General features: G+C 38.1%; 1 non-coding gene across 1 annotated transcript; it reads right to left on the bottom strand.

Annotated features, from left to right (window-relative positions):
• Positions 1 to 2,094: 2,094 nt before the first annotated feature.
• On the bottom strand, positions 2,095 to 2,196 carry LOC111724097. The gene has a single exon (XR_002772461.1). It is a non-coding gene; the product is annotated as a U6 spliceosomal RNA (small nuclear RNA).
• Between the last annotated feature and the right edge of the window lie 8,408 nt (positions 2,197 to 10,604).

The raw sequence follows: 10,604 nt of genomic DNA, 5'->3' as shown, positions 1-10,604 counted from the left end.
AAAAAATTAAAAAAATAATGTCTTATGTTAACCAGTTGGATGAAAGTATTTCAGATTGTATACAGAAACACTACACTGTACCCCATGATAGTATTCATGTACACTGCTATGATTTCATAAAAAAAGATAAGCAGGAGATTATAGGTAAAATAGAACAAAAAGAATACATGGTACATTTGGAAACCTCTAATGAAAATAAAGCTAAACACTTGACAATGAAAAAAAAATAATGTCCTATGTTAAAATAATGAAGTTTAATTATGAGAGAGACTTTACCTAACAGATGCAGTCAGTGTAACCTGGTTCTTCGTACCCTCAATGAATCCCCAATAATTATTTTTAAAAAATGACGTTTTGAAAGGAAATGTGTTACTTGTAACAGTATTATCTTTGAAATCAGGCAGACCTGAAATTAAATAACCAGTGTGACCTTGGGTAAACTGATCAATCTTTCCATCTTGAATAGCTCTCATAATAGCTAAAACCCAGCGTTTTTGTAAGAATGAGGGAAGGCTCTTAGCATTATGGCTGGCACATGGGAGATAGTCCACAAATGTTCCAGAAGTCTTAAGCATGGTAGTGTAATCTCTGGATGATAGCTTTATAAACAAGCTCCATTAACCTGGGCATCATCCTCAGTTTTAAACAATAATGTATAGCAGTGTGTTAACTTCTAGACTGTATTGAATGGAAACTTTCAATTTCAAATATCAAAAATAATAGCAACACAAATTCATCCTTTGGCTTTTAGTGTTTCTTGATGTCTTCCTATTTTAAACTTTAAAACAGTCCAACTGGGCAAAAGGGCAAACACTATTCTTTCCATTTCCATTAAGAAATGGAAGCACAGGAATAAAATGATCCATTAATCAAAGTTACTATCTGCTTTGTTCTCACTATTCTTCCCCCTGGGGTTTCTTAGTTTTAAGCTGTACTTGCTGATTTACTTGTATGGAGAGCCAGTCTCACCCTAAATCCCTGACCGATACTGACTCAAGAAGTATTTAAACAGATGTCAGTTCCAATCCACCCACCCCAACACAACCTATGTGGATTCTTTAAGTTTTCTCTTTTGGGTGACCTGCAACTTCCCCCTGGGGCAGTAGTAGTTCCTCTCTTCCTGTAATGGGGTCTCTATGTCTGATATCTCACCAGGATTTCCTCCATGTTAGAATAGTCTTCCGCTTCACCTTGCAACTCTGAGGCAGATAACTTGACTAAATGAGAACGGGAGTTCTAGTGATTTCAGACTGAGTCATTTTCCAAACATGTTGGTTTCATCCTCGTCTCCTGCTTCTCCATTTGATACCTCCCATCCCAAATCTGACCCACTCTAGGACTCCCTTCCTCTTTTCTGGGCTGTGCGACACGGCAGCCACTCCCTATAACAAATGTGTCCATCATCCACTGATCTCGGCAGCAGAGCCAGACCACAACTTACAATCAGAGTTTTCTTTATCTTTATTTTTATTTTTTTTATGATAACGTGACTTTTTTTCTTTTCAGAAATCATTGGAAAAACAGAGAAACCCTATGTTTTCCTTGTTGTTGTGACTCACTTTGAGACTTTTCTAACAGGAATAACATCATTGGAATATAGATTTAAAAAAACCAATAATATTCCCCTGTAATCACAAAGCAAAGCAAAAAATATAGCCATCAACATTGCAGAAACAATGATTGTATAATTTAATCATGATAACAAAGTATTTAGGTATTTTTAAATGACTACCTGAAGCTATTTTTAATTCTATAGGTTGTTATATAATTACATATGTTAATACTTTAGTAGTTAAAAAAATTGGTTCTACCTACATTTTTAACTACTTTTTTTCTGCCGTTTTTGGCCAGGGCCGGGCTTGAACCCACTACCCCCAGTATATGGGGCCAACGCCCTACTCCTTGAGCCACAAACCCACCCCAGTTCTGCCTACTTTTAATACACAACATAATAAGTTGTATCTTCTTCCTAATAGCCCAATTATCAGAATAGGAACACAAAACAAACATTAGAGAGACAAAGAAAGTATCAGAAAAATTGCCTCTTGGTTTCTCATCTCTTTCTCTTTCCTTTGTGTATATAGTACAGCTGTTAAAAATGTGGAGCATTCCATGAATCTGCGTGTCAGCCTTGGGGGCCCTGGAATCTTCACTGTACCATTCTAATTTTAGTGTACGTGCCCCTGAAGTGAGCACAGATTTCCTTACTCTTGACCCAAGAAAATCGTTAAGGAAATTGGCAGCAACAAGGGCAAACACAATTTATTTATATATCAATGAAGGAATTACCAGAAGTCTACATATCACAGGCATTATTATGTACCAGGAAAGCAATGTTGAATGAGGTGCAAAATATTATGATTGAAGGCAAAGGTGTTGAAACCCTGAAGCTGATTCTAAATGAAATTGAGAATAGTTATTTATAGATGTGAAGATCAAATGCCGAAGGAGAAAGGAATGAGACATTTTAGAAAAATATTATTTTAGGCAGGAAGAGAGAAAGGACACACAGAGAAGGTTAACTGAGGCAGGAAGGTGCAAGGGGAGTGCATGGGACTGAGGCTGTGATATGAGCAGAGTGAGGGGCGGCTCTGGAGAATTCTGAAGGGGTGGAAAGTTGTACTGCCCAAGATGGGGAGGGATCAGTGATGTGGTTAGATCTGAAATTTGGAATCAACACTGGCAAAGAATCTACTCATGGCATGTTGGGCAATATGGATGAAAGAACAAGTGAGATGAAAGGAAGGACAATTGAGTCATTGTCCCCCCTTCCAAATATCCACTGCTGAGAGGGAATTGAGCAAACAGCAAAGATCTCATGACTGGAGATACTCAATGAGACTGAAACCCCTTTCTTCCCGTTCCTGCTGGAAAATATATAAACAACATGCAAATTCAAATAAAAAAATTCTTCCTGTGTCACGTTGAGAAACCCTCTGTTTCCTTTGTTGTTGTGACTCACTGTGAGACTATTCTAACAAGAATGCAATTTGTAGGGATGGGCAGACCTGTTGGGGAAAAACATAAGAACCTCTCTGGAATGTTTACCCATTCGTGGGACCATAGAATTTTTTTTTTCCCCAGCAAAGCCTGTGTTCCTTTTGAAAGACTCAAATTAGTTTTGGTTTGGAGAGGAAAAATGTCTCAGATAGCATAGCATAACTGCACTGAGGTACACGAGACACCTCAGGACAATCCTTAAAGAAGCAAAAGACAATGTTAACTGACTTATAAAACACTTTCCTTAACCCACGTCTTACCCAGTGGCTGCAGAGAGATGAGGAAGCTTGCAGGAAGAATGGAATGAAGGACGGTCATACTTGGGATATGCTATCCCAGGCGTGAAGAGAAATAGGACAGTTTATAGCTGGCCGTAGCTGGACAGTGGAAAAGAAGGGTATGGGAAGGGCAAGAGGTAACTATAGCTTAAATCAAATCAAAGAATCAAGGCCCTGATTAAAATACTTTTCTTGCTACAAAGTATCTTTGTGAAGGGCTTAAGTGTGTAAGCTGGAGAGTGGTGGTGGTGGGTGCTATCTTATAAAATGAGAGTTCTTCCACACACCTAAAACATACCATGAACGTTTTAGGACCCATGGACGATTAAAACATACAGTTCTGTGTCAGATCACAGATGCTATTAAAGCATTGTGTTTTTTTTTTCCCTTGCTTTTTCCATTTATTGGAAGGAAGAAGTAGGGTTAGGCAGGGATCTTGGCTTTGGAACATTTAATCCTGACATATCTTGTAAGGACTTGCTTTTAAAATAGTGAAAAAAAAATTCACCCCAATTTTTTGACATTCTTAACTTGTTTATTTTTGATCCCTGGAGAGAAGAATCTGAGATAATGGCAGTTACCTGAAAAACAAAATTAATGTAAGAGAGGGAGAGAATATGAATGAACAAGAATATGTGGTTGGGGTTCTCTAGAAAGTCTCTAGAGAGGTCCTTTAGGAGGTCTCTAGAGCTCCTGCAGTTCTAGAGACTATTACCCCGGTCCATTGGGTACTATGTGCAAAGTCCCTGAAGCAAGTGTTTGGAGACAGAGTAGGTGGTATTTTAAAGGGCATCAAGACAATGCTAAGATATCTGTTTTATTTTGACCTTCTGCTTAAGATCTTTTCTGAAAGCAGTTTGACTTAAAAAAGGAAAACATTCTTTGAGGGGAAAATACAAGATATTACCTAATTTTTTTTGGAAGCCAAACACATTCAAATATGCTTAGTCCTTCTTCAATGTTGTAGTTGAATGAGTAAAATTAGTAAGTAAAATCGCATTTGTCAATGCTTTCTGTGAGTGTGGCTGTGAACTGTTTCACCAAATTTGCACAGCGTAGCTGCAATGACCTAATTTCAAAGACAGTTATGTGGCATGCAAGGAATCAACCTTGGAGACTCCCTGGGAAGCAGGTCAAAGTGATAGTGAGTCATCCTCTTGAGATTGAAACCAAGATTGACAAGAGGCCGGAATGGCTGTTCAGAACAGACACAAAATTTATAGTGAGGACCATGGACAGAGGACTTGGTGGGTCCATACAGGAGCCCCAGATCAAAAGTCTTAGGACCAAAGTCTGAAATGCAGGAATTTCTGTGCTGGCTGTTTCTCACACGGCCACTTTAGGATCCAGGGTAATAACAGAGAGACGCTTATTTCATAATGGCTAAGGGTTCCTCTAAGCCTGGCAGAGAAGGCCAACTATTAACACCATCCACATAGAACACTGGGAAAATCTTTGTAGTATTCAGTGGATTATAGGATTGTCATCTGAATCTATTATTTTCCTCTTTCATCTCCAAATGAGTTATATTCCTGAAAGAAATCAGACTTCTCTTTTATTATCATTGAATGTATTTGTGTTTACAATTTCATTTTCTCAAAAAGATTACAGGGGCAATGCTTTATGATTATTTTACCTCCCTTCATGGCACCCAGGATAGGTGCTAAGCACAAAGCAATTATTCAATGCCTTTTTTGGTTAATACATTTAAATTAAAAAGTTGGTAATATTCAGCTAGTTATGCTTCTAGAAGGTTAGACTCGCAAATATGTGAAAGTCCTTTCAAATGGCTTTGATCATGCAATGAAAGTGAATTGCACTTTTTTCTTCTTTTTCCAGCAGTTTGTTTTGCAATCTGAATTTTTTCAGACTTTGCTTTGAAAAAGGTTGAAATGAAAAGCGTGGCAGCAAATCAGCCAGTTAAGAAGGTTAACAATTAGTCATAACTTTAACAGATGAGACAATTACACCATCTCTACCTTTTAAAAGTAACCACATTTTTAATTAGATTTTAATCATAAAGGTCAGAGGTAGTGTAAGTTTAGAAAATCAGAAACAGTCTGTGTTGGCAAACCTGCTTTATCTCAGATGTGTTAGGTTGGCCAAATTAACTAAAACAGATGGCGAGAGGCTTTTGTTCCTTCCATGATTAATTGCTGATTACATGATTTTAACAATCTTTAATATTTCAAGACTAGGTCTCAGAACTCATCTTTATAGGGATGGCTTCCCTTGGTTTCTTAAAAATATTCTACAAAATATCAATTATTTTTCCTACTGCTTTAACAAAGCATAAAACGATGAATAAAAAGGCCTTGCACTTCAGTTCCGATCTTGATTTTGTGGGACTTGTAAATACCCTGCTTCCTGAAGCATATTTTAGATCCTAGTGAGCCATTCCTTTCTAGAGGAGTAATTTTGGACATAAAGAGGTTGACTTTAGATGATATTTGCTGTTGTGGCTACCTGTTACTTCATAGCAAATGACTAACAGTGATGTAAAACAATAGTCATTTTACCATCCTCATCATTTTGTGTGTCAGGCATTGAAACAGACACGTCCAGGGTTGCTGATCTATGCTCCATTGTGACCGGGGCCTCCAGTGGCCTGGCTGTCATGGCAGGATTTGGCTGGGATGCCTACACTGGAATACGGGCATGAACTGTTAGGTACTTTCCATCTCTATAACATGTCTGCTGGGCTGAAATGTGCAAGGTGCCTCCTTTACTCATGTGTCTTGAACTTGGGCCAAGATAACGGGAACAGGTAATGTCAGTCTTCTCCTTCCCTTTCCTGCCTTTTCCTTTTCTCTTGCTCTCTCTCTTTCTGAGATTTCTCCATAAGACCAGCTTGGGCTTCCTAACTGGAGGCCCCAGGAAGCATGGAGCATAGATCAGGAAGTGGTGGTCTCATGGTAGCCAGACTCCTTACACGATGGCTGGCTTCTTCCAGAAGGAGCTTTCCAACACAGCAAGCACCAAAAGGCCCAGGTGAAACTGGGAGACTTTTTATGACTTGGCCTCAGAAGCCCTGAGCTGATACTTATATCTTATTCTTTTGGTCAAACAGGTCACTAAGTAGGCCAGACTAGATTCCAGGGGATGGCAGGAATGCTGGGGTCTACGGTATATACGTACAGGGAGAGAAGGAACTAATGGTGGCTATTTTGGAGACAAGCTTTCACATTTGTTTTATAAATAAGATTTCTGTAACAGAACACTTACCCTCATACTTGAAGCATTTTTTTTTTGTTTGCTTTAAGCATTCTGCATTTTTATCCTGTGGATCCATACGTCCTGTCTTTTCAAAGTACTAAGGATCATGGGATCAGGATTTAATTGTCAATAATAATTTTATATTTTGATTCTAAGATGACACTTCAGTTGCTTATCTCAGTTTCAAATCCACAAATATAAAGAAATACTCTTGACTTTTCAGGAATTCTGCTCCCTTAATCTCTTCAATTATGCCTTAATTCTCAATAACCTCTCTCAGCAGTTAATGTTGTTTATGATAGAGTATTTCCAATATTAGTAAATCCTGTTGTACTTTACTTGAGAGCTTTAATTTTTTAAGTTCAGTGGTTTTCAGCCAGAGCAGGGGAATTGATCCAATTATCTCATTCACTTGGGCTTTGAACCTGATCTCATAATGTCACATGGCCCCAGTTTACTATTAAGAACTCTTATGTCTTTTATAATGATTCTTCTTGGCAATTTTAATTAAATGACCACACTGAGTTGGATATAGGGAAACATTTGAGTCAGGCAAAATTGGTCTTTGATGCTTTTATATTTCCCTTTAAGGACTTTTCATTTCCCGAGACCTCTTACTTCCTAGATTTCTAGAGTGCTTGATAGAACCTTCCTTTCATTCTAGCAGACACCTCTGTAGCAGGTGCTTGCCCTCACTGGCCCTTAGAGATGTAGGACCATCACTGATAAGGAATGATACAAATGGGTAGCATTTGGGGATGTCTAGAAATATGGATGACAGAAAACCTAACTCAAGTTAGCTTAAATTAATAGAGATTATTTATATAGGTCTATGATATACTTCATTTTATTATGCTTTGCTTTTTTTTTTTTTTTTTTTGTAAATTGAACCTTTGTGGCAACTGCAGGAAACAAGTCTATCAGTGACATTTTTCCAATAATATGCTCACTTCATGTCTATGTGGAAACTTATGGCAATTCTTAAGATATTCATAACTTTTATTATTATTATAATAATATATGGTATGGTCATCTCTGATGATTGACCTTTGAAGTTACCAGGGGCATCAAAAACTGTGCCCATGTAAGATAAATGTTATGTGTTCTGACTATTCCACCAAGCAGCTGTTCATTCCTTCTCTCTCTCCCTCTCCTTGGGCTCCTTGTTTTCTGAGACACAACAGGAGTAAAATTAAGCAGATTAATAACCCTACAATGGCCTTTAAGCATTAACATAAAAGAAAGAGCTGCACATTTCTCACTTTAAACCAAAGCTAGAAATGACTAAGCTTGGTGAGGAAGGTGTATCAAAATCCAAGATGAGCCAAAAGCTGGGCCTCTTGTTCCACAAAGTAACCCATGCTGTGAATTCAAAGGAAAAGCTCTTGAATGAAATGAAAAGCACTACTCTGGTGAGCACACAAATGATGAGAAGGCAAACAACCTTGCTGCTAATATGGGGAAGTTTTAGTGGTCTAGGTAACAGATGAAACAAGCTCCAATATTCCCTTAAACCAAAGCCTAATTCAGAGCAGGAGAGAAGCATGGAGGATGCCTAAGAAAACTTTGAAGCTAGTGGAGGGTGGTTCGTGAGGACAGAAGCCATCTCCATAACATTAATATTCAAGGTGAAGCAGCAAGTGTCAGTACAGAAGCTACAAGTTATTCAGAAGATCCAGCTAAGATCCTTGATGAAGGTGGCTGCCCTAGACAACAGATATTCAGTGTAGTCAAGTGGGCCTCTATTGAAAGACAAGGTCATCTAGGTTTTCACAGCTTGGGAGGAGAAATCACTCCCAGGCTTCAAAGTCTCAAAAGATAGGCTGAAGCAAATACAACTAGTGACTTTTAAAGGAAGCCAATGTTCATTTACCATTCTGAAAATCTACTAAAAATGATGCTAAATCTACTCTTTCTGTGCTCTAAAAATGGAAGAGGAAAGTCTGGATGACAGCACATCTGTTGGCAGCATGGTTTAAGAAAAATTTTAAGACCACTGTTGACACCTTCTGCTCAGAAGAGAAAAATATCTTTCAAAATATTATGTTCATTAACAATGCACTTAGTAACTCATGAGTTCTGATGGAAATGTGTAAGGAGATGAATGATGTTTTCATGTCTCCTAACACAGCATACTTTCTGAAGCCCATGAATCAAGGAGTAATTTTGAATGTCAAGTCTTATAATTTAAGAAATACATTTTGCAAGATTATCACTATTTATAGATAGTGATTCTGCTGATGATTCTGGGCAAAGTGAATTGATAACCTTTTGGAAAGGATTTACCATTCTAGATGCCATTAACAATATTAGTGATTCAAGAGAGGGGGCCAAAATATCAACATTAACAGGAGTTAAAAAATAAATTGATTCTGACCTTAATGGATGACATTGAGGCGTTCAAGACCAGTGGAGGAATTAACTGCAAATGTGGTAGAAATAACAAGAGAACGGGTTTATAAGTGGGCCCTAAAGATGTGGCAGAATTGCTTCAATCTCATGAACAAACTTGAACAGATGAGAAATTGAACAAAGAAAGTGGTTTCTTAAAATGGAATCTACTCCTGGTAAAGATATTGTGAATGTTGTTGAAATGACAACAAAGTATTTAGAATATTACATAAAGTTAGTTGCCAAAATAGTGGCAGGGTTTGAGAGGACCAACTCCAATTTTAAAAGAAGTTCTACTGTAGGTAAAATACTATCAAACAGCACTGCATTCTGCAGAGCAATCTTTCATGAAAATAAGAATCAATGGATATGGAAAACTTCACTATTGTCTTATTCTCAGAAATTATTATATCACAACCACCCAAGCCTTCAGCAACCATCTCCCTGATCAGTCAGCAGCCATAAACACTGATGCAAGGCCCTCCACCAACAAATCGGATGATCCCTGACGTCTCACACGATCATTGGCACTTCAATAAAAATAAGCATTAGCAATGGCTTATTTTTAAATGAAAGCATGCACTTTCTAAAGACACAATTCTATGGAATACTTAATAAATTACAGTGAAGGGTAAACATAACTCTTATATGTACTGGGAAGCCAAACATTTTAAGTGATTTATTTTATTATGATATTTGCTTAATTTTCATGGCCTGCAACTAAACCCACAATATCTCTGAAATACACCTGTACCTTACTGCATCACTAGAGTTAAGCCCAAACATGTCAGCAGGCCCTGCTTCTTGCCTCTTCAGTCTTTCTTGTCATGCACTTGTGGTGGCAAAGTAACAGGAAAAATTTGAATGGAATATCTTCTTCCCCGATAGCTCAGGTAGAAGTCCCAAATTGAGTTTCCATGGCTCAGTGCAACCTGGAGGGTAGAATGCCCTGATTGGCTTAAACTGCTTGTGTGCACACTCTTCGAGCTAAAGGCAGGTATTAGCTCCTCCAGACCCAGGAGGGCTGATTGTAGTAGGGAAGTATATTTCCCTTAAAATAAGCACAGGGTGTTCACACTACTCAAGTGGGAGTCACTGGAGGGCATCAGCACCAACAAGTATCACAAAATAACCAGAGTCACATCTTCTCTTCCTCCACTTCACCTTTCAATAGCTGCTCCTTCTGCTTCATTCTTTTTGGTGAGTTGTCAAGGAGAAAGGTATACGGCAATGGGTGTATCCCCCCCACCCAAACCTTTATCTCCCATTTTTTCACATGGTCCCTATGCAATGCTTTTTGTGCCTCAAGCTAAAAAATTACTCTTCCCCAAAATAGTCCCTTTTGTCTCCTATGCCATCTGCACGTCTCCTTTTTTGTAAAACCAAAGACAAAGTTTTCACACACATGCTCATCTACACAAACAGATGCCTGCAATTATTCATAGTATTAGACACTAATTTCCATTTATACCCCTAAGCTTGAAAAGTAGGAGTAGGAGAAGGAAATATGGAGAGGGAAGGAATAGCAGAAAAGATGTGTGTGGTAAGGCAGGAAAAGCTGTCACTTCTGTGGGTGCTATCACGATCTCCTGTTTTACAGAATCATACTTCGTCATTGTCTGTTCTGTACTTTGAACGTGCAAATGAATTAGACAATTAGATCAATCCTCTGTTTTATCCATTATTTTTATGAATAAATATAATAACAATTAGGAAAGG

Source organism: Otolemur garnettii, unplaced genomic scaffold (genome assembly GCF_000181295.1).
Source record: "Otolemur garnettii isolate 467f Iridium unplaced genomic scaffold, OtoGar3 scaffold00018, whole genome shotgun sequence".
Classification (NCBI taxonomy): domain Eukaryota; kingdom Metazoa; phylum Chordata; class Mammalia; order Primates; family Galagidae; genus Otolemur; species Otolemur garnettii.
The sequence above is the reverse complement of the archived record's forward strand: the minus strand, read 5'-3'. Positions and strand labels throughout refer to the sequence as shown.